The sequence below is a fragment of the Meleagris gallopavo genome, chromosome 1 (assembly GCF_905368555.1).
Source record: "Meleagris gallopavo chromosome 1, MGAL_WU_HG_1.1, whole genome shotgun sequence".
NCBI lineage: Eukaryota > Metazoa > Chordata > Aves > Galliformes > Phasianidae > Meleagris > Meleagris gallopavo.
The window spans coordinates 10,682,456-10,702,280 of record NC_139404.1 but is presented as its reverse complement, the minus strand read 5'-3'; the positions used below and the strand labels follow the sequence as shown (position 1 = coordinate 10,702,280).

Sequence of the window (19,825 nt, the reverse complement as noted above, 5' to 3'; positions counted from 1 at the left end):
GCACCATGCCCTGGTCACTGTGCTCCATAAATGCTGCCCTATGTATATGTGGGGGTGTCACATTGCTGCTCCCAGACCTACCTCACTGTATCAGCTGGTCTCCTGAGGATGGTCTGCTTCTGGCAGTTTTGGGTGGCTGTCTCCTCACCCTGGGATCTTCTTGATATCATAACCCCCATTGCACACTGTGATTTATTTCTCCATATCTCTGCCAAAAACATAGCATAAACCTGGCCTTTGGACCTTACTACTTAAATTAAACATTTAATCTCATTATACTTATATACACTCGTGTATAAGGAAGCCTGGAGTTTTGATGGGGGTGGGATTTCATCTTTCTTCTGCTGCCTGGGGGCCAGCTGGGCATTGGTTGGGAAATGGTGAGCAATTGCTTGTGTATCACTTGGTATATACATTCATATGTATATATATAAATACTCATAGCTATTTTTCATTTCATTTTCCCTATCTTAGTAAATAGTTTTATTTCAACCCATGAGTTCTACTTTTTTTTTTCTTGATTCTCTCCCCCATTCCATTGGGAAGGGGGGAGCAAGGGAATGACTGTGTGCTGCTCAGCCACCTGCTGGATTAAACCACAACGCACAGAAAGGAAGTCCAAAAATTTAGTCTCCTTAACCTCATCAAGCAGTAGGGAGAAGAACTCACTGAGAAGCACTTGGACATTTTTCAGACAATCAAGTCAATGTTCAATTGCAGAGTGCTGCCTCAGATCATCCACATCTGGTGATCATGTATTCCACAGGGATTATTCCACAATTGGGTTTTCCTGCCTCCCTCCCATGTACTCTCTCCGCCTATCAGGTATATCTTTCTCTGAGCAGACTGACAAAGAGAAAGAACTTACTTTAGAGAGTTCTGCAGGTGTGCTCAGAAGCCCTCTGAATACTTCTGCTCCCCAGAACCCATCTTAGGGTTTCTCTTCTTGTGAAAGTGTGCAGTGCTTTTCTATTTTATTTTATTTTATTTTATTTTATTTTATTTGGGGAGAGGGGGGGAACTGAAGAAATTTATGTAGCTGTACTAATTGCTCTAACCAATACTGATCATTAATTTTTACTATGCTGAACCCACATTTTCACTGGAATTAAAAATCTGAGGTTCTCCCTCAGCTTCTTGTTGATAAATACTAGAAAAGATGTCTCTGCCTCCCAACATCTTCAAAAGTGAGCTCAGTGCTTCACTGGATTAAGTTATTAGCCAAGCTCTTTTTCTTTGTGCATTATTATTCAAATGGAGGAATAAGAATAATAGAAACAGCACTGAGATATCTATAATTTATATTGAGTATTGGCAGAAATTGAGAACTCTTAAAACTGAACATGAAAACATAAAGTTACTGTCTATCCTTTTTGATCTGATAGTTTTGTAAACATCATTCCTAGCTGGCTTTTTTCTTCTAGCAGCAATGTAAATATTATCCAGCACTCTTCTGTTTTCAATGTTTGCATCAGTGTGATTTGTCAATGATACATTTGTTTTCTTGAGGATTAAAACTAAGTACATATTGGCCTAATTTTGAAGAAAACCACCAATCAAAGCCTCTGAATGTTAACATGCGGAATTGTTAGAATCTATTACAAGATGTAGTTAATGTAGAAGTGCAGAAATCTCCAAGTCAAGAATACATGGCAGAAAATAAATTAGTTTCTCTCTACCTAGGTTATAAACACAACTCATCATATTTCAGTAGAGTAGCTAAGGCTAAATCATTCCAGATTTACTGAGTGTCCTGCAGTGGTGCACTCTTTCATTTCTGTTTTTTTAGAAAACTTATGCCAAGTCAGAGATCTGGAGCTTATTATAATTATATTACTATTATTATTATTATTTATTATAATTATTATAATTATGCATATGATAAATACAATAAAAAATGGCCGACTGAAATCTTAACTGAAAACAAGAAGCAAAACCTATCTTGATCATCACAGACATAACAAGAAATAAGAGGCAACTCTTTGTGTAACTTTGTCCTTGAAAATGACTTTTAGATTTATTGTTACTATTTCATATATGCTAGTTGTTAATTTTTTTCTTAAGAAATTGCTTCTAAAAACAGTCATTATTCTGACAGAAGTTTTTCAGGTATGCTCTGCGCCTTAGGTGGATATTTTATCTTTTTTTCTTCAGTATTGGCAAAAGAGAAATGATAAAGCATTTTAAATTCCTCTAATTTTTCTTAATTTTACCCATTCTTTAATATTTGCTGATCTCTCTGGATAATGAATTATGTCCAATAGTGGGTGGAATCCCATTTTGCTAGGAATTATTAGTGATACATCTTTAAATATTTCCAAGAAAATATGGAAAGAATATTTGTAAATTGTTATAATTTCAAACCCCTTCAACTGGATGAAAAAATAAGTACCTAATTCTTTAACAACTAATTGCACATCTTTTAGGCAGAACAGAATTTCATCTTACCTCTGTTATTCAGAGTAGACCATAAACAATTTTCTATTAAGCCAATCTACCCTTGAAAACAGATGCTTTCTATGGTCACCTGCAGGTGATTTCTGACTCAACCAGTCCTATCATTTCCACACATTTCTTGAGAGCTGAACTTATAGAAAAAAGGTGAGGTGGTTTCTATGGACAGCACAACTTCTCTGTATTTTATTTCAGGTGGTGTTTGTCTGTTTCTTGTGACTTTAGAATTTAGAATGGACCAATTTAAATCCATCAGACAAATATAAATCTAATTTGTGTTACTGAGAATTTATAAATATACATGCTGAAGAAATTATTCCCCTCCTTTTTTTTCCCTCTAAATACAACTTTTTCTCCAAAATACTTATTTTGGTGTTCTAAAACAATTAAGTTAAGATAATAGGCAGCAAATAACATTGTGTTTATTTCAATAAATTTACCTTAAATATGACTTTGCTTGTATTTATGTTGGTAGGAGATACAACACTTTATCTGTAAGCTTAGCTTAAATTGTCTGGAAAATTTAAAGCAAGTGAGTTGAAATTCTTTTAAGAAGTTACATAAAAGTTATGTATGGCACTCAGGGACGTGATTTAGTGGGCATGGTGGTGATGAGTTAATGATTGCACTAGATGATCTTAGAGGTCTTTTCCAACCTTAATAATTCTCTGTTACTATTAAAATCCAATTACTATAAATTCCGCTATTACTAGGAATAAAAATGAATTCACAAAGATGAGAGACACAAAGCTAAATTGTTAACAGATTTTCCTTCCTACCTGAAAGAAATAAAATTGTAGTGTTCATCTGGGAGAAAGATGGAGCCAAATACATATGCACATCGCCTTACTTTCTTTTCTGCCAAGTATTTCTCCTTCCTACAGCTGGATGATCTAATGCAGGCTCAAAGGCTAACATAGGAATCATACCCTGAAGGATTAACTGTAACATTTAGCAATAGCTCTGTGCTAGGGGAAGTGTAGCTCCATGCCTCTCTGAAAGGCAAACTCCTTGGACAACTCTGTGACTGTGTCATCAAATCAGACAATTCTCCCCCTGAGATTCAGTTCCCTTTCCATTTTTAGGCAGGAAGTGGGGTGAGCTTCTGGCTTGAGCCACTCCCTTTCTCTTTTAGGATGTGCAGCTGTGCTTTTGCTTTTATGAACACGTGCAGATAGACTTGAACTTATTTTGTCTGTACTCCAGGGTATGTGGATGTGAGCCAGCTCCAATCTGTCAGTGAGCTGGTTATGTTAGCTTAGAGTTATACCAAACCTGCTGAGCTCTGCTGAGACTCTGCTGTTATCGCTAAAGTACAATGACACGCTAATGCATCTTCAGAGCTTAGAGATTAGACCAGGGTTGGGTCTGGTCAGGGGAAAATCTTTGTAGTGTGTGTATGGATTTACTTACAGTCTTTGTCTATATCTTCATCTCACGATGGATAATATATGAAAAAAGTAATGGAAATAAGGTTATGCCTCCTATGCATACCTTCCCTTCTATTTAAATTTCTAGCATCAGGAGATCAAGTTAGCCCTGGAATGGCAATAAGAGAAATTAAGGACCATTTATGATCACTTAATTGATGAAAAAAAAAATCATTTGACATTCTTTAGTCTTTATTATAGAATGCAATATGCGTGTTTAATCAGGATCCTTTGGATTATTCCATCTGATCTGATGCCCCATCCCTAGAGGCATTCAAGGCCAGGCTGGATGTGGCTCTGTGCATCCTGGTCAAGTGGTTGGTGACCCTGCTACAGCAGGGGGGTTGAAACTAGATCATTATGGTCCCTTTCAACTCAGACCATTCTATGATTCTATTCAGAATGTGTCTCATGGACATAAGGGGGGAAATATTCAAAAAAAGTAGGTTTCAAATGGACAAAATTAAGATTTAAATAGAATATTTGGATAATAGTTTTGTCATAAGTGTCAGATGACGTTATTTAATTATACAGTTTTACAAAAAGAATTACTGGCTAGGCAAACTGAAAGTAGCCAGACTGAAACTGGGAAAGAAAAAAGTAGCTCAGAAGTTTACTTCCTTGTAATACAAAATACCCTGCAAAACTTGGTAATTTTTATGTAACTAAGTCTGAAGTACTAACTAAAGGAGAGTACTACTAAAGAGAAATATCTAAATAAAATCATTTTATTATGCAGAGGGAGAGTGTCTTGAGTGAACTTAATGACCAGGTTCGGAAGTTTGAATTTAGGTCTACATGTGAGTTAGGCATCTGAGTTCTATGCATTCAGCGTTCACTCAATGTTGTCAGCAAAGTCTAGAGGAAGATTCATAAGACTGTGTATGGGTATGCACACTATAGGGAGTTAAATCACTTCCTAAACTTTACAGATTGTGTTGCCAGAACCTCCATAATCTCTATAATGATAGATTAGATATTTAGTGCAGATGTCAACAGCTGCACTGATGAGTGTTTACACTGTGGTATCTGATGCTGGAATTAAGCCTCCAAGTACCAAGATTAATTGATGTCAGACAAAAGTATACTGTTAGAATCGTGAACTAATTGTACTGTAATAATAGCACCTGGGAGTGTCAGATAACAGTCTGATGACACTTTGTTCAAAGATGTGAGATAATATAAAAAAATATATACATACAAGATTCTTGAAGTGACGCAATTCTATATGGTAAAATATTAGAAAAAAATAGCAACAAAACCAAACAACAACAAACACAAAATACCCTAAGAAAAGAAGTCTCCTGCACATATCATCTTAGAGAAATTTGAACAAATGAACTATCTTAATTCACAGTACCAGCCAAAAACAAAATAATTCCTCCAAATTATGATTTAGGATAGGGAAATTAGGCAAGTCTGTAAGACTGGCACTTAATTTTCTTCCTTCATTCTGAAAAGAACGTGTTCCAGGGATATACGAAGATAACATGAAATTGCACCAGAACATCCTTTATGTTAAATAGTCTTTCCATACAATCCCAACAAGTCCTATGTGGTTCCAGAAGCACAACTTTAAGGTCATTTCATGTACTTTTCACTGAAGAAACCACACATTGTAATTATGAGAGAACAGGAGTCAGAGACAAGTGCCACTCCAGTGCTGCATAGTTCCACCAGTGTGCTTTAGAGAAAAATACTAGCATATTCACAAGTCATTCTTCATCAGGTTGCTTGGGTAGTCAGAGACCACACTGCCTGGCAGAAGCATTTGGCACAATAAGTACAGCAGTAAGACAGAGTTATAAAAAATACCTCTCATTCAGGTTATTCTGGCTACTTGTATTTAGAAAGGAAACAACTTCAAAAAGAACTGAATCCCTGAAATCTCATTTGCCCCAGGCAAGAAGTGATGTACTATGAAATACAGGTCCCAAGAGAAGCTTTGGATATCAAACGTCATAGAAGTAGCACATTTCAACAACTGAATTCCAAGCAAAAGCTGGAAACAGCATATAGAAGTGTGAACACACATCTGTGGATCTGTATATACTTTACTACTTGAAAAATGTAATGTCATTAGTCCCAAAGCTCTTCAGGCCCCAAATTTACTGTTTTCTTCTGAGAAAAGTCAAGGCCAGGTTTCAAAGTAGAGTGATGGAGTCACTGTTTTGCATGCTTTCTCTTTTATAGTCTGGATATATTCAGCCATTCACCCACAAATCCCAAGTACTTCCAATCCTGCAGAAATTTGAACAGGGGTTCTCAGACTTTCAGAAAAAAATCTCTTATTCGTTATCCTGTTGGCTTTCTCAAGCTGGTTCTTCTTCTGCCTCTTATGTTCCAGCTGTTTCAGTTTGAATAAGATGCAAAGCCAAGGAGAATTATTTGTTGGCTTTAACATTTCTGCACTCCCTTAGAATGACTTGTCTTTCTAAATATTTCAAATTTGTACAGGATAAAACATGTCAGGAGAAGACATTAATAACACTGAATGACAGAATCCTTATGATTCAACAATTGTGGCACTTTCCTGGAAGGTAGTAAATGTAGCTCAGCACTCAAAGGAAAAAAATTAATCTGAGTCATTCTCACACATGTAATGGAGATCCAAGTGAAACATTTATTTTAACCCAAACTTTTTCCTCCGCTCTCCCATTTAAACACACAATAGTAATGCTATTTTGGACTGAATTGTAAGGAAAGGAGAGGATTGGCTTTTCAGTAGACAAAACAAAACAAAAGAAAACAAAACTACAAATTAAAGAACAAAAAACAACCAACGATTGCACAAAACATCTGAAGTTATGAAGATTATTGAAAGAAGATGGAAATATAGAAAGTGGTCAGTTTAGAATTAACCCCACCTAAAAGCTATAATGATTCATTCTGACACTTGCTCGCAGTTGACACTTGCTCACAGTCTAGTGCAACTTTTATCTATCTATCTATCTATCTATCTATCTATCTATCTATCTATTTATTTATTTATTGTTATTAAATTGGCAAGTTATTGATCAGTGAGAATAGTTTGAAATTTCACTCAGGAGCTATGGGTGACATCCTCACCTCCCTAATGTCATTGAAAATATATCTCCGTTTTCCCCATTTGAAACAGAATATTCAAAATGAAGCTGCTTTGAATGTAGAACTTGGCTGGAAATTGTTTGTACACATTTGCAGAGCACGTATAGAGAATTCAAAAATGTCATTAAGTTAGTAGGCTCAGTCTTGTTGCAAGATCACAGAGTTTAACACACAATAGTGTCTGAGCAAATCACAAAGATAGCCTGAATGAGATTTATCTTAACAGCTGTTCTTTCCTACTCTACACTTGAAGTAGTGACCTTATATCTGTTCATAATCTCTGAAGAAAAATAGAAAACAATCACCTCATAAATAAACAGCTAATTTAAGCCAGATGACCTGCCCCCTACCTGTTTAGTTCTAGTGACTACATGGAAAGGGTAACTAGATCAGATCTAGAAAAACATTATATACCTGCAAAGATATATGGGATGAATGTCACTGTCCTTGACCTTGTCCTCATGTCCCAGATAGCTAAAGGTTTTAGCACTCTATTGATTGCAGCTGAGCAAAAAGTACCTCAGGCATCTCTCTTCAGTCTGTTTTGCCACTACTTGTCTTGGGGATTTTTCAGAGGTGGAAATAAGCAAAATTATACAAACTTTTATTCACTGGTTTGTTTTGGAAATGGAAAAGAAAGAACAGTTCGTAAATGGATTCCTATTTTTTCCAGGTATTTCTCCATTCCTAATGAGCTGGAGTGCATAATAAGAGTGAGTGTTTTAACACGGTGCAGAGGAACAGTGACAAACCTCTCTGTAAGTGTTATTAGAAACTCCAAGGCTTCAAACCTTCCTCAGTTTTAATAAATGGGAGACTGCAAGAAAGTCAACAAAACACTAAAATATAAAAGATTTATTTTTTATTGCAATTTTCTTCCTTACAAGAAGAAAAAATAATATGTTTTCTTGTATTTAGTATAGTCCTTTCCAGTCTGACTTCAGAAAAAGAATTACAAAGATAGCTTTTAGTGCTTTATAAGAACTCTACAGGCCTTTTGTGTCTGCAAAAACCTCTTAGAAATTTCCCAAGAGAAGACTGTGTCATGCAGTTTCCAATGCTTAGAAATAACTATACTATAACTTCTGGCTAGCAATGGAAAGTAAATGAAAATCAAAATCAGGAATGATGCTTTTTTTTATTTATTTTTAAATGTAGTTTTGGTTTAGACTTGCCAAGTAATAAGCCAACTGTCATTTAAAATTATTAAATTTCCATTACTCCATTTATACTGTTGTATTTCCAGCAACTTTTTTTACTTTAACTTCTCTGAAGACATTTATTGTCTTTCAGATTTTTAAATAATAGCAGGTAGACTCCCTCGCATCAATAGTTCCCATGAAATTCACATTTAGATCCTGATTTAAATCCAGACTTGAGGAGATCTCACATTACAAGAGGCTGAAATACTTCACTAGTTGTATTTCCTCAGTTATGATTCCTTTGTTCATTTTCAGCTGGAACAATGGCATCATGATAAATTTTGCAAAACGATATGTTGCAGTGTCTCTATTAGTGAAATCTGATCAAGAACCATTGCTGGCAGAATGGTACTCTCAAAGGTGCAATCCAGACTTCAGGGATTCCCTTAGTACAAAAAGTAGAGACTGTAGCTGTAAAATTGTCTCCTGAAAAACATGATGCATGATGAACAGTGTCCCAGAACCACTTCGTATAGTGAATCCAAACTAGGCTGTTTCTCACAGTCTAGTCTGAAATCATTAATATAAAGTAGTTCTTTTCCTGGGACTTTCTAAACCTCAGAAGCAATTAATTAGGAGTTCTGTTTGTGGCCTTTATCTCCACAACCTTCTGGATTATTCAGGGGTGAAGAATTGAACCCTGAAGCCTCCGTTACAGATTTTCAGTTTCTTTTCTGTCAGCGTAATTATAGGAAGTCTTTTTTACTCAAAAAGTTCAATTAGCAAAACCTGAGTTTCCTTTTTCTCTCAAATGTAAGAATTTAGTTGAATGGATATAATAAATTTACTAATATAAATAAAGAACATAGTAGATAATCATTGTCAATTTATATTCAAACTAAAACTTTGGATATAAATCCAGACTGAATCTAAACTTTATTTAAAAGAAAACAACTGTATCTTGGTTCCAAATTCTTTGTTTTTTGCCTTCCAAAAAAACTAATGAAATACATATGAAAATATGCTACAGAAGAAGAGAATTCATGCTGAGCTGGATATGAAAGCAGTTGGGAAACCTACTGGCTCAGTGCCATACAGAAGATCCCCCAAATTCTGTCTGAGCAACCTGAGTTTGAGACAGATATGGGATTTCTAGATTTCAAAATCTGTACATATGCATAAGTGGATGACAGAATTAAGAAGGTGACGAGGAGTAAAAGAAAAAAAAGAATCATTTTACAGTACACATTCTTTTTTCAGTGATCCATACAGTACTGCAGAAGCTGCCTATTGACTTGGCAGCGGAGGAGACTAATACAAGTTCTGTCTTACAGGGGAAGAAACAACACAGACCTTAATGAAATAAATAAATACTTCTTCCAAATAATCAAGAGCAAGGGTGTGCAGCAATAAATATTTGGCACAGCACAGGAGGAGTAACAGGGTTTTCACCTGTGTCTGTGTGGTATAGAAAGCCTACTTGAAACTCTGCTCGATCATGATCTCAGTCTGGAGGACCTCATCTCTAGAATTCAAGGGATTGATGATCTGAAGATTATATTGGGTTTTACAGAAAAACAGCAGCTTTTACCCAGCTTCCCATATTGCAGTTTCACATTAACATTGGCTTTTGATGGATTTTAATTCACATCCACAGCAGATCATTATCCATTTGAGAAACAGATCTAGTATACCAATATAAACTACACACCTCATATTTTTCACCTATACCAAAAAGTGAGAAAATAACACACTGATGGGCTCTGTTTGAGCTAGAAGACAGAGAGGTGAAACGTGTACCACAATCCTGGAGTTGTAAAAGTCCATTGGGTAGAAAGATGGATTTTTTCACACAGCTAACATGTAAGTAAGCTTTTCTATAGCTTCATTTTAATGGTACTAGAGAAGTGGACATACATACTATGTCTTTAGTAATATAAGGGAAAAATAAAGGTATGGTGATGTTGCTGAAATTGTTTTGGACCTTGGGGTATTTGAATTCAAAATTTCATACCAGCTAATGGACTTTCTGTGTCTGATTCATGCTGCATAACTAAAACAGAGGTTCATATGCCAGAGTGTAGAAAAAAATATTAAGCAATGTAAAGGTGAAGTAAAATAAATACTAAAATTGAAAATATTTATTTTTGTATAATTTTGCTTAGAAAAATTTATTCTATCTCCAGCCTATGGTTTTACTCGTTTGTCAAATGTTCAGTGGCATTCTGAATTGAAGCTACATGTGTATTTATTAGTAGATACATTTGTACATAATACATGCTAAAGGAACAAAGACAATGCACTCTAACCTTTGTTTTCTTATTTGTAGAAAACATTTTCCTGATCTTGTATGTTGTTTTATACATCAGGGTGGCACTTTTTATATTTAAAAATATATATAATTGTGTATATGCATACATACCTGTATATATATTTTATATATGTGTGTGTGAATATATACGTGGACATATGTAGACATACTTTTTATATAAGTATATGCACACACACATATGTAAACCATGTTTTGATGTTCTTTTACATTTCCATAATGAGAAATCTACTTTACAGTCTGTGAAGATATTATATTTAAGGAAAACAGACTGTTGTGACTAGGTGAATTAGTTACCTGTCATTATATCTATCTATCTGTCTATCTGTCTGTCTGTCTATTTATTAGTTGATTTTTGTTCCTATTGATTGAATTTATATGCAGCAAGTGTGGGCAAAAGGCTGTCACTGAAGATTTAACTGATGAAAACCAATCGGTACATTTATTTTGCAATACTAGTACTTAAACGAGAAAGAAGAACAATAACAGTGTAAATTTAGTATTAGTAGTGGCTTTGATTTAAATATTGGTAACAAGGTGCCTTATTTTCTGGGTAACCTAGATGATGTAGTAATTTTCAACACTTCTTGTTTGTACAGATTCACAGAACTCTCCAAAATGGAAAGCAACTGGAAATAACCTGTGCAATTTCACGCTCAGTGGAGGGCCGATGTTGATCAGGTTGCTCATGTCCTGTTTGATTAGGGATGGAAATTTCACGTCCTCTGTGAGTAAGTTTTGACTCTCCTCACAACCCCAAAGGTTTCACTTTAAGCACAAATGAAATTTCTTTTATTCCCATCCGCAGAATTTATTAGGGGAGCAAGAATTTCAATTAAATTGTGTCAAAGAAACACATTACCTTACTAGAAAAACAGCAAATGCTCTACTTATTTTAAGAAAGGAAAAATTATTTATTTATGGTGAAACAAAATCTTTACTGTCAATGTGTGTTTTAAAAAACGGCAATGGGAGAATGCAGCATGCATTCAGAAAACATAATCAGATTTTTTAACGATTTGTCCTGAGGCTGTTCTAACTTAATATTTCCATTAGCAATATTGGCATTAGATAAAACATCTATTTAAAGGAATCAGATGACAAATTCGGTAGATGCCATCACAAAGAAATGTCTTGATTTCCAGAAAGAACCAAAATAGTTTGTGGTTTGGTGTGATGGTAATGAGATAAGATGTGATAATGTGACATCTAAATTAGAATTTTATTAATTAGATAAGTACAGTTATCCTACAGAGAATAATTCATTGTAAATGGCTAAGAAAGATTGGGTCCTGTACATTAAAGTCAATCACAGCATGACTATGCATTACCAATAGCCTGAAACAATGAAAAATTCAAATCTGATCCCAACATATATCTGATCAAGTATCTGAAGCAGAAGGAGGGAAGCTTTAAAGGAATATGATCACAGTTTCTGATACCTAATCTCCAGTCTTTGTGAAAAAGCAAAAGCAATCGCCTGTATTCAGGAACAACTGAAGAAAGAGCAGCTAAGATAACTGACAGAATGGAAATCTCATTTTATGAGGAGAATAAAAGAGCCTGCTTTTTTTTTTTTGGCATTTAAAAGTGAAAATAGACGTGAATGGACATGTTATTACTAAGCAAATTCGATTACTAAAAGTAACTAAAGGTTATTAAATACAAGGACAACCTTGACACAAAAATAAATTACTGCAAACTGTAGATTAATTTAAATAACAGATCAAGCAAAATGTTTCTGTGCAACTAAATGGATTCTTTGGAACATCTAGTTCTTAAAAAAAAATAAGATTATAAACGCTGGACAAAACTATTAAGGAGATTATATGTTATGGTTACAAGAAGAAACAATAGACTCAACGTGCTGCCCATGATCTATTCTGAAAGCTGACGTGTAACTGGTGTTTATGCTGTAATTGCTGGAGAGAGGCGTGTTTTGTAAAGCTGTCTGTTGGAGCTCTACCTGTTAGAGTTTCACAAAGAATGGGCGATTTCAAATTTCTTGAACTTTTGTCTTCTTCAGGCTGAACTGCAAGTGTGTTAATATGGTTAGAATAAAAAGAGCAGAATAAATCAATGAGAGGGGATCCGTTAAATAATGCTTTTAGTGGCAGGTATTCATCAAATTTGTTCTTGTATACATTGAAACAAACTTCCACTTTGAAATAAGCTAAAAAATTTCATACAATTTTTCAATGTTTATCTGTCATTTCACATATTTCATAAATGGATCCATCCTTTATTAATAACTTTTTACAGTTCAGCAGTGTAACTATCTTAGGAAATACATCCTAAGGTAATTAAAGGTGAGGAAATGTATCCTTCCGAGTTGAACTAGTTGGTGCTTGAACTTCATAGTGCTAAACTGCGTTTCTGAATTCATATGTGTCTAGTGTTTGCCAAGATGTATTAAAACCAGAACACATTGCTAGCATTCTTGCATTTTGGCTTCAGTAAAATGATTTTTTTTTTTTTTTTTTTATTTCAAGTATCAGAACTATACAGTTTGGACTAGTTCCAGTGCTGTTTTTCAGCACCATGAATCATTCAATAATTAACTTTCCAGAGCCAAAACATTAATTATTTAATTGTTTTTCTCCACCTGAGAAGTCACAGAACAAAAGGTTTTGGTGCCTTGTGTTCATGTTTATTCAAATCCCTTTCATCAGAAAGTTGAGCTGCAAATCTTGTGAGAACAGGCTCTCTCAAGAGCTTTCCAAGAGTGTTCCACAATCCAGCTTGGAAATGATTCAAAAAATAACTTTATTTTTTGTTATTTCACAACTTGCAGTTCTCTTCCTGTGTCAGAACTTAATATTGCAGACCAAAGGTGGAAATGATAAAAATTCAGAGACTTTTATAGAAGTGAAATTCCTGTTTTAGGCAGCTGATGTTTACTGTCTGAGCTAGGGGCAATAGTTTTAATGTTACATTAGTTAGAAAGCTATATGAGAGTCCGATGGCTCTGTTCTGAGTTTGCTAAATGACACTGTACAGCTATACATAACTTCTTTTAAATGAAACACAATCATACTTTGTAAAAAAATCTGTTTTTATTTGTCAACATACTACACACAAGCCGAATATTTGAAAGGTCATTTTTGTTGTTGTCACTACTGTAAACATTATTATTGCAGCTTCAACTGGAAGTTTTAGAAATGGTCAAGTAAACTTAATTACTGCTAAAATTTAGTCCTAATGCATATTTAATTTTACTAGATTGTTTTGAAATTACCCATCAGTGGTAATGTGTTTAAGCATGTGTTTTCCCAAACATGCTTTTCTTAATTCTAAAATTATTCCAAATTTTTCATTTTTTTATTGCTGATTAATATGTGCGATACATTTGCAACAATTAATAATTAAACTGCAATTTGTATCAGAATCATAATTGCTTACATAATGCTTCATTCCTTTGCAATTTTCCAATTGCATAATTATAAAATCAAATGAGTGTTTTATTAAGAGAAAGTGTTCCCTCCCAAGGAGTTTGAAAAATGCCTCAAACTATATCTGACCAAGCTCTACTGTTTGACTTCTAGCTTTATAACTGATATAATGGTTTATAATTATGGTACCTGACCATATAATGTTAACTAGTATGAGTAACTATTTTATTAAATATACGCAGCTTAACAAACCTAGAAGCCTTCCCATATGAAGCAGTGTGAAAACAACAATTCATATTGTTTATCTTCCATCCATGCTTGGGCAAAGTTCTCAGGTCATATAGGTTTCAATGACACCATTTACTACAAGTCACTGAGATATAAACAAATTGGGCAAATGAAACACTTGCCATTTAACAGAACAAAAGAATGACAGTTTGTCTCCATCCCCAGGCAAGAAGAGAAAGCTATTTTATTTTAAAGGTGATGCAAGACATTAGACATTGCTTGCTACTTACTGTAACTGTAGCTGTATCACTCAGTGTTCACAAAATGTTGAAAGCTAAGTTTTCTAAATAATTTCAATTGCAATCTCCAAGGTCAAGGTCTAGAATAATTGCCCAAGCAGCATAACAAATAGCTGCAGTTCTTGAAACTTGGCACCTGTCCCATCAAGGATATTCAGAAAAACAAATTTGGCTGAGCTGAAGACATCTTTAACATACAGTTTTATGTGTGATGTCCTTTTCACTTTAAAATGTAGTAAAATAAAGTTTGAAGATCAAGAAATGGTCCACAGATGGCTTTCCCTGCAATTAAATTACCAGGATGTGAAGATAGTTTTCTGTCATCTTCTGGTCATCTTCTGGTTCTCTAAGTTCTGCATCACTTTTTGTTTAGAGCCCAGCTTCAACAAATCAGAATAGAATCCCTCCCAAAATTTCTATGTATCTTATTTCTCCATAATCACCAAAGCCCAAATATTCTCAATAGCATGCCTTACAATATTCTTCGGAAAATATAAGGATAGATTTAAGTTTCTAGACATTGAGGAAGGAAATGGACTCAATATTCTCACTTTTTAAAATTATTTAATATAATTCTATTATAGAAATTGTGGTAGGAGAGTTACTGTTGCAGTGACACTATGTGAAACAATGATTTATGCTAAAACTTATATTTGGAAGCATTCATACTGAATGTTATTTCATCAAGGGCATGCAGATTTGAATATTTCTTTCCTTTGGTCCTGAAATGCAGTTGCTGTAAGCAGGGGCTCCATAACTCACAATTCTTTGCTGGAGTGAGTGGGGAGAAAATGTGAAGGTTGAATTGGGAAGTGATTGACAAGCTTGGAGTGCAGAGCTGGATTCTAGGTTTTCTGGGCTATGACGCTGAACTAATGCGTACACTTTTTGGTAAAACTCTAGCTTAGGTATTGAAATAGGCCCTCTAGGGCTTCCACTGTGAAACTGTCAGGTCATGCCAATAACTGCAGTTTAGAAACCATGGTATTTAACTTCATATCCATTGATGAACTATTTTCCTCACACGTAAGTTAAGACTACTTTAGTATTCTTCAGTCACTGCTTTAAGACCCTCTAAGAATTAATTAAGATCCTCTAACAATACATAATAGGGTGTGTAAACATACAAGTGGTCAGAATATAATCTGCTCTGGGCATGTTTATTCCAACATTACAAGAAGGAGGTAATTTTGATGTTTCACTGATTTGATGATCATTGCTTTCACAGGAGGTGAAATACAACAATGGGATAAAATATTTTTAATTATGCTACATTTGCTTGGAGAGGAGAGAGCAGTAACATAGTAGTGAATCTAAGAGAAATCATTTCATGATAAATCTTCAAATGCCTATCAAACTTAAAAAATAAAAGTCAAGTGCTGATATTCGAGTGAAATGAGTTGCCTTTGAATACAACTATAAATGTTATTAAGCACCACAAATTTTATAGTCAGACATAAACTTTTACTGTACAAGATATCAGCACTGAAATCAAACAAAGTCATAAAATATATATATATATGAAGACTAAACAATATTTAAGGTCTTAGGAACTTTTTTTTTTTGTCAGTCATGAAATGGATGCAATAAATTTCAAGTTCAGGATGATTTGTCTTGGTTTTATTTCGTTGTTTTATTTAATGGAGTAGCAAAGCAGCTAGTACCTACAGAGCATAGGCAGAAGATGACAAAATCATTTGACTTGTCTCATGGTACAGAAACAGAGAAGAGAAAGTGTGAAGGAGGAAAAATATTTTTAAACTTTCAGTATGATATTTGTTTTGCATTTGATCCTCTAAAATTTGCTCTTTGTCATTAACCACCATTCACAGTAGTGTGCTTTGGGAATGAGCTGAGATCGCTTAAATCAAAACCACCAATTTAAGTGGCTTTTGTTAGAAAAATTTTGTCGTTTTGTTACCCACATCATTATAATTTCTTTCAGGAAGAAAAACAAGAACAGGAAGCATGAGAGATACTGGAGATAGTTAAAACCATCTGGACATGGTCCTGGGTAACTGGCCACCTGGTCTAGGTGTTTCTGCTTGAGCAGAGGCTTGGAGCAGGTGACCTTCAGATAACAGAATCACAGAATCACAGAACTGTAGGGGTTGGAAGGGACCTCTAGAGATCATCGAGACCAACCCCCCTGCAAAAGCAGGTTCCCTACACCAGGTCGCACAGGTAGGTATCCAGGCGAGACTTGAATATCTCCAGAGAAGGAGACTGCACAACCTCCCTGGGCAGCCTGCTCCAGTACTCCGTCACCCTCACCGTGAAGAAGTTCTTACGCACATTCGTGCGAAACTTCCTATGCTGCAGCTTATGTCCATTTCCCCTCGTCCTGTCTCCACGTACAACTGAAAAGAGACTGGCCTCACCACTATGGCCGCCACACCTCAGATATTTATAAACCTGGATCAGGTCCCCTCTCAGTCTTCTTTTCTCAAGGCTAAACAGACCCAGTTCACTCAGCCTTTCTTCATAGGGGAGATGCTCCAGGCCCTTCACCATCTTTGTGGCCCTCCGCTGGACTCTTTCCAAGAGATCCCTGTCGTTTTTGAACTGGGGAGCCCAGAACTGGACACAGTACTCCAGATGAGGCCTTACCAGGGCAGAGTAGAGGGGGAGGATCACCTCCCTTGACCTGCTGGACGCGCTCTTCTTAATGCACCCCAGAATGCCATTGGCCTTTTTGGCCACGAGGGCACACTGCTGGCTCATGGCCAACCTGTCGTCCACCAGGACGCCCAGGTCCCTCTCTGCAGAGCTCCTCTCCAGCAGATCATCCCCCAGCCTGTATTGGTGCATGCAATTATTCCTCCCTAGGTGTAAGACCCTACACTTGCTTTTGTTGAACCTCATCCAGTTTCTTACTGCCCAGCTCTCCAGCCTGTCCAGGTCTCGCTGAATGGCAGCGCAGCCTTCAGGCGTGTCAGCCAATCCTCCCAACTTCGTGTCATCAGCAAACTTGCTGAGGGTGGCCACTATCCCCTCATCAAGGTCATTGATGAAGATGTTGAACAAGACCGGACCCAGCACAGACCCCTGGGGGACACCACTGGTCACAGGTCTCCAGCCAGACTCTGCACCACCAACGACGACCCTCTGCGCTCTGCCAGTCAGCCAGTTCTCAACTCACCTCACTGTCCACTCATCTATCCCACACTTCCTCAGCTTTGTTATAAGGATGTCGTGGGAGACAGTATCAAATGCCTTTCTAAAATCAAGGTAGATTACATCTACCGCTCTTCCCCCATCCACCCAGCATGTGACAGCATCATAGAAGGCCACCAGGTTGGTCGAGCACGACCTCCCCTTGGTGAACCCATGCTGACTACTCCTGATAACCTCCTTTTCTCCCAGTTGTCTGGAGATGGTATCCAGCACAAGCTGTTCCATCACCTTTCCAGGGACAGAGGTGAGGCTGACAGGCCTATAATTACCCGGATCTTCCTTCTTGCCCTTTTTGAAGACCGGAGTGACACTGGCTATCCTCCAGTCTTCAGGGACCTCCCCTGTTGTCCAAGACCTCTCAAAAATGATGGAGAGCGGTTCGGCAATGACCTCCGCCAGCTCTCTCAGCACACGTGGATGCACCCCATCAGGTCCCATGGACTTGTGGACCTTAGTATTGCCTAGACACTCACGCACGTCCTCTTTCCTGACTAAAGGGAAGTCTCCCATTCCCCAGACCCTCTCACTAACCTCCAGGGTGTGGGATTCCTGCGGGAGAGCCTTTTCACTGAAGATGGAAGTAAAGAAGGCATTCAGTATCTCTGCCTTCTCAGCATCCCCCATTACCAGAACCCCCCCCTCACTTAGTAAGGGGCCCACATTCTCTCTAGTTTTCCTTTTGCTGTTAACATAACTTGAAGAAGCCTTTTTTATTATCCTTTATCACTTTAGCTAGATTCAATTCCAGACGGGCTTTAGCCTTCCTCGTTGCATCCCTGCAGGCCCTGACTACATTCCTATATTCTTCCCAAGTGGTCAGACCCTTTTTCCACATTTCATGGACCTTCTTCTTTCCTTTGAGCTTGCGCATGAGCTCCTTGCTCATCCACAAAGGTCCCTTCCAACCTTAGCCATTCCAACCACCACAGTGACTGTGGTTCTGTGAAAATTTTGCAGCAAAATATACAATTATTTTGGGGCAGAAAGGTGCTCTGTGTCACTTTGTTTTGGGACTCAACAATCCTTGAATGATGAGTGGCATTTTTCATCGTAATTCAATTATGACTGAAATTAAATGAAGTAAAACACCCCAAACTGATATGCCTTCTTCTGTGCATAATGCTTTACTTTGTTTTCTGGTAGTTGCAGTATCTTTCTTTTGCTGAATGAAAAAGTACTTAGAGATCTCACATAATTTTTTTAATTTTATAGTTTTTTTTTAGAAAAACATTTTTTTCCCCCCTATCTTAATGCACACAGTCATGTAAGAGAAACTGAGGGTGCTGCTCTTCCTGTTCTTTTCAAAATTTGGACTTAGCTGAGATCAACATTTTGGCTCTGTGAAGTCATTTAGAAAACTCCCATTGACTCTGCTGAGGTCAGGAAAGGAACATTAGGTAATTGGTGCTATGCTGTCCTCTCTATTGTCTTAATAAAAAAATTAAGAGGTGGTTCTAAATCAGATTTACAGATGTATAGTTTCCAAGCCCAAATTTTATTTGAAAGAAAGCCGAGACACATGTTCTTTAAATTAGTGTAGCTTGTTTGTGATAAAGTTAACTTACAGGGTGTGTACGGCAGGGGAAAATGGTGTATACACTAAGAATTGTTTACACTGCAAATCCTAGGCAACAGTCTTTCTTTTTGGAGTTATATGTCAGTAATACAGGATATCTCAGATCTAACAAGATGAAAATCAAACAAGATTAAGATGATAAGTTTTTATATAACTGTACCTGTAAACTGTAAGGATTTCTTTTACATTTATTTGGAAGAAGTTATTTAAATTGTTGTTTGTGCTGAAGTAGAATGGAGATCCTAAATATTGGCTGCTGAACCAGCTAGAGAGTAACCAAACAAAGGAGGAGGAAATAGAGACAAAGAAATGTGCCTAAATGTCTGAGAGTGACCTTAAACATATGCAGATGTTAATATGCAATAAATTGAAGTCTTATACAACGTATACAACTGTCTTATCAACTGTAGGTTGATCTATACATTACCTATGAAATAGTGCCGTCTTTCCAAAACTATTGGACTAGTTTAGCTGAAGCTAATGTATGTGGGATTTTCAATGTACATGCAGGATTTGCAATTTTCTTATAGGATGAATTTAAAATGGTCATAAAAATATATTTGATTTGAAATTAAATTTAGGATACTTTTTCCTATTCATACTGATAAATATTTCCAGTTATTCAAAGGTTTAGTCTCATGAGAAGGCAGATCTTTAGTGAAACCAACAACAACAAAATAACAACAGAACAATTCCTAATATAAGTTTTTG

At 36.3% G+C, this 19,825-nt stretch overlaps 1 long non-coding RNA gene across 14 annotated transcripts in view; it reads left to right on the top strand.

Moving 5' to 3' along the window:
- LOC104916191 (uncharacterized) overlaps window positions 1-19,825 on the top strand; it is an 89,963-nt gene that overhangs the window by 21,475 nt on the left and 48,663 nt on the right. For 4 of the 14 annotated variants that reach the window (XR_014881153.1, XR_014881156.1, XR_014881161.1 and 1 more), the window contains 3 exons: window positions 7,645-7,729; window positions 11,042-11,169; window positions 16,307-19,777. This is a non-coding gene — a long non-coding RNA (uncharacterized LOC104916191). Of the gene's footprint in view, window positions 1-7,644; window positions 7,730-9,447; window positions 9,977-11,041; window positions 11,174-16,306; window positions 19,778-19,825 lie in introns of those variants that run through there. The other 10 variants (XR_014881168.1, XR_014881157.1, XR_014881175.1 and 7 more) reach the window with 5 other exon arrangements.